Raw genomic sequence first — 5,000 nt, 5'->3', positions numbered from 1 at the left:
TCCGCTTACTAATATGCTTAAATTCGGCGGGTGATCCTCCCTGATCTGAGGCCAACGATAAAAATTCGAGGCAGACGCGATATCCGTACGCGACGTCCCTTATTATATTTTTGACGACGACGAACCGACGGACCGCGCGCGCAAGCAAGCAAGCGCGCACGGCGGCCGGTCGTCGTCGCGGGACGCCCTTCGGACGTCGAGTCCGCCTACCGTACACCACCCCCACCGTCGCGATCATCGCGCGTCGCAGAGCGAGTGCGCGTGCGCGAGGCGCGCGCGTCGCGAGTCCTTAGAGGTCTCTAGACGCGCGCACGCACAACGCAACGCTGCACACACAACACGCGTTGCGCGATGAACGACGACGATGACGATGATGATGATTATGATGATACGAGCGTAAACGAAAATCTCGACACGCATACGCGAGCGCGAGTACTTTTCGTTAGCGATCGATCGTCCGGCCCTTTCGGTATCGGTCCGTATCGATACGATAATATAACGTTCGCACTGGAACGACGACGCGTATCACCGACATAATACGGATGCGTAGCGACGACGAGCGGTGAACTCTCTCGCATCGGGCTAGGCGCGCGCGCACATGAACATCACGTAATGTTTACTTACATATGTTTGTGTGTGCGTTACGCTTGCCGCGCAAGAAAACATTCACCGCCTGCCGGTCGCATCCGTCGGAGACGCGTCGTCTGTGCTTCCGATATATTTTATTATATCGTATACACGAACCGATGAGCTCGGACGAAGACCGCACTACGAAGACTCGCGTCTTAGCGATGCGTGTAATCTTTTCACACTCGTTTCATATTCAATACAATTCGATATATTTAAACGGACCGTAAACGCGCTCCGCGCGTACGCGGACGTGAGGGGTGCAGCACCCCGCCGTCCGTCGTCCGTCGCGAAGAACGTTCAACGGAAACCGTCAATTGTTCGAAAGAGCGCGCGCCCGCTCGCCCGCGCGCGGTAGTGCGGCAGCGGCAGCGCGACGACAGCGACGGCGGATAGTGAGAGAGAGAGAGTGAGAGCCGCGGCGGCGCGGACGAGAGACTCTTATTAGAGATCGTCCCATCGCACCGTCCGCGAGCTCGTTCATCACCCCCCACCAACCCGCCGCCGCCGCGTCGCGCGTCACCGCCGCGCGCATCGACCGGCGCGAGCGCACGTAGCGCGCGTTCTACACCGAACAGTGTGGTTTTTATATTTTAACAGCCGGCCCTCAGACAGGAGTGGTCCTGGATATTTCTCCACGGACCGCAATGTGCGTTCGAAATGTCGATGTTCAAATGTGTCCTGCAGTTCACACTATGACGCGCAGTTAACTGCGTTCTTCATCGACCCGCGAGCCAAGTGATCCACCGTCCAGGGTAATGGTTTTTTCTTAATGTTGTTATTACTTACGGTAGCGGCCTACGGCTCTCGCCGTCGGCCACTTGATTGTCCGTTTTTATGTATTAACGTCGAAAGTTGGTCGAATTCATGTGCGCCGAGGCGTTCATAAAGAAACGGCACCGAAAAAGCTTAACGCCCCGACGCGAATCCTTTAGAATGATGAACGACGACGACCCGCGCACCCCCCAACGAGCTGGCGTGACGCACGACATTGTCATCTTTCTAACCGCTTAAATTTCGTTTTGTATAGCGCCAACCGACAATAAAGGGCCTGAGCTAGGCAGTGGGGATTTTCACCGCTTCGAACGCTCCGTTTGGTATGCCCCGGTCGGCGCTCGTCTCTCGGCGTTTTTCCGCCACCCGGCCGCTTCGACGGCGGCGGAGGCAGCGGCGGCGGTAGCACTTTCGACGAATGCCACCACCGCCACCGGCCACCGCCACGGCGCCGTCGCCGCTGCGCCGTTAGGCGTAATAGACGCTAGAGACAATTATTTCACATTTTATTTTTTATACATATATACAAACACGCACACACACACGCACGCACACGCGCGCGCGCTCGTCCGCATTAGATACGAACAGCAGCGCGCGCGTACGTACATATATATGTATATATGTCGTATATATATATCATTATGGATGTATTACATATATATATATGTGTAAACACGGTATGTACGAAGTCGTCGTCGTCGTCGTCGTCGTCGTCGCAACAGCAACAACAGCAACAGCGGCGCAACAACGTTCGTGAACATATCACGCGTCTCGCACACATACACACACGTTAATGATCCTTCCGCAGGTTCCCCTACGGAAACCTTGTTACGACTTTTACTTCCTCTAAATGATCAAGTTTGGTCAACTTCCCAGCAACGCCGACGGCCGTGAAGCCACCGCGTGTCGGTCCGAAGACCTCACTAAATCATTCAATCGGTAGTAGCGACGGGCGGTGTGTACAAAGGGCAGGGACGTAATCAACGCGAGCTTATGACTCGCGCTTACTAGGAATTCCTCGTTTATGGGGGATAATTGCAAACCCCAATCCCCAGCACGAAGGAGTTTCAACGGGTTGCCCGGGCCTCTAGGCCAGGGAGAACATGCTGATTCCTTCAGTGTAGCGCGCGTGCGGCCCAGGACATCTAAGGGCATCACAGACCTGTTATTGCTCAATCTCGTGCGGCTCGAAGCCGCCGGTCCCTCTAAGAAGAATTTTAATACGTCGCCAGTGAGTTGCGCCACCGGAGCGGCGCACACCTAAATGACGACGCCTATTTAGCAGGCTAGAGTCTCGTTCGTTACCGGAATTAACCAGACAAATCGCTCCACCAACTAAGAACGGCCATGCACCACCACCCACCGAATCAAGAAAGAGCTGTTAATCTGTCAATCCTTCCGGTGTCCGGGCCTGGTGAGATTTCCCGTGTTGAGTCAAATTAAGCCGCAGGCTCCACTCCTGGTGGTGCCCTTCCGTCAATTCCTTTAAGTTTCAGCTTTGCAACCATACTCCCCCCGGAGTCCAAAATCTTTGGTTTCCCGGAAGCTGCCCGCCGAGCCATCGTAGTAACGTCGGCGGATCGCTAGATGACATATTTACGGTTAGAACTAGGGCGGTATCTAATCGCCTTCGAACCTCTAACTTTCGTTCTTGATTGATGAAAACACCTTTGGCAAATGCTTTCGCTGATGTTCGTCTTGCGACGATCCAAGAATTTCACCTCTAACGTCGCAATACGAATGCCCCCAGTTATCCCTATTAATCATTACCTCGGAGTTCTGAAAACCAACAAAATAGAACCGAGATCATATTCTATTATTCCATGCACGAAATATTCAAGCAGCATTTTGAGCCCGCTTTGAGCACTCTAATTTGTTCAAAGTAAAATTGTCGGCCCATCTCGACACTCACCGAAGAGCACCGCGATAGGATTTTGATATTGAACCGCCGTTTTACCGACGGCTCACCGACGATATGCTCCGCAGACGTGTCAGTATCACCGCGGATGCGGTGCACCGACAGCGCGGCGCACAAATGCAACTACGAGCTTTTTAACCGCAACAATTTTAGTATACGCTATTGGAGCTGGAGTTACCGCGGCTGCTGGCACCAGACTTGCCCTCCAATTGTTCCTCGTTAAAATATTTAAAGTGTACTCATTCCGATTACGAGGCCTCGTAAGAGTCCCGTATCGTTATTTTTCGTCACTACCTCCCCGTGCCGGGAGTGGGTAATTTGCGCGCCTGCTGCCTTCCTTGGATGTGGTAGCCGTTTCTCAGGCTCCCTCTCCGGAATCGAACCCTGATTCCCCGTTACCCGTGACAACCATGGTAGTCGCAGAAACTACCATCGAAAGTTGATAAGGCAGACATTTGAAAGATGCGTCGCCGGTGCTGGACCATGCGATCGGCAAAAGTTATCCAGATTCATCAAAATTAACGACTTCGGACGCGAGGCCCTCCGTCGATTGGTTTTGATCTAATAAAAGCACTCATCCCATCACTGGTCAGAGTTCTGATTGCATGTATTAGCTCTAGAATTACCACAGTTATCCAAGTAACCGAGGTAAGATCTAAGGAACCAAAACTGATATATTGAGCCATTCGCGGTATCGCCTTAATACGGCTTGCACTGAGACATGCATGGCTTAATCTTTGAGACAAGCATATAACTACTGGCAGGATCAACCAGGGAGCTAGCTAGAGCTAACACACACCAACACCGCACATACGAGAGATATGAGGGTGATGATGATATGATAGACGTGTGACAAGCGACGCGTCGGACGTTCGAAACGCCGTGACGCGCCGGTGCCTAGGTAGCTTTTTGCGTGCGTGCGTGCGTGCGTATTTATTACAATACACACACAACACCACACCGCAACAACAAAATGAATTCGTTTTTCTATCTGTTCACGGAGGAAAATGTATATCTCAACACTCGCCTCGCGTTCGTCCAGATTTACTTTGGACGCGGCATCGCGTCCGATTCATCGGAACGTTCTTTGACGAGACACATACAAATCTTCACTTTTATAAAATATCGTTTCGCAAAACGAACAATGACCGATTTCCAGCCCGGTTTTAGAGAGATCCGAAATCCTTGATTTATATATCATGATCGACCGTCGCGCGACTAGCGCGCGACGAGCTCGTTGATGCGATGCGTTAAGGGCCGCCCCGAAGTCGACTCGGGAGCCCAACGCCGTTCGCGTTAATTAAACGAGACGTTCTCTTACGCCTTCCGCTCTTACATAACGGAGACGTCGTCCGACACAGTTTACGGTGTGTTGTTGTGGGGAGATGATCCCCTTTTTCTTCCCTCCTCCCCGCCGCCGCTGTGTCGTTCGTGCGTTTGTCGGTTATAGAAGTTTCAGTTTCGGGCGTTCTCGTTGGTGGCGCGCGTTGTTTGTGTATCGGTGTTATTAGTTTTGTTCGATTCGCGCGCGTTTTCTAAGAATAATTTTTAAATTTTTTTTTTTTTTATAAAAAAAAAAAAAAAAAACTAAATCTAAAAAAAACGCAATCTCCGCAAACAAACTAACACCACCACCCACACACACCCCACCAACCAAAAAAACACACTCCACACTCCACAA

At 51.7% G+C, this 5,000-nt stretch overlaps 3 non-coding genes across 3 annotated transcripts in view; all 3 read right to left on the bottom strand.

Annotated features, from left to right (window-relative positions):
• The window catches only part of LOC137927716 (large subunit ribosomal RNA), a 4,033-nt gene extending 3,979 nt beyond the window's left edge, over positions 1–54 (bottom strand). Inside the window, exon 1 of the ribosomal RNA XR_011107859.1 lies at positions 1–54. This exon is cut by the window's left edge and continues 3,979 nt beyond it. This is a non-coding gene — a ribosomal RNA (large subunit ribosomal RNA).
• A 1,174-nt stretch (positions 55–1,228) lies between these two features.
• On the bottom strand, positions 1,229–1,385 carry LOC137927684 (5.8S ribosomal RNA). Its single transcript, XR_011107830.1, has one exon. It is a non-coding gene; the product is annotated as a 5.8S ribosomal RNA (ribosomal RNA).
• An 807-nt stretch (positions 1,386–2,192) lies between these two features.
• On the bottom strand, positions 2,193–4,096 carry LOC137927654 (small subunit ribosomal RNA). Its single transcript, XR_011107803.1, has one exon. It is a non-coding gene; the product is annotated as a small subunit ribosomal RNA (ribosomal RNA).
• Between the last annotated feature and the right edge of the window lie 904 nt (positions 4,097–5,000).

The sequence above is a fragment of the Battus philenor genome, unplaced genomic scaffold (genome assembly GCF_028537555.1).
Source record: "Battus philenor isolate CCGP_79_NKW_IND1 unplaced genomic scaffold, ilBatPhil1.0.hap1 SCAF_36, whole genome shotgun sequence".
Taxonomy (NCBI): Eukaryota; Metazoa; Arthropoda; class Insecta; order Lepidoptera; family Papilionidae; genus Battus; species Battus philenor.
The sequence above is the reverse complement of the archived record's forward strand: the minus strand, read 5'-3'. Positions and strand labels throughout refer to the sequence as shown.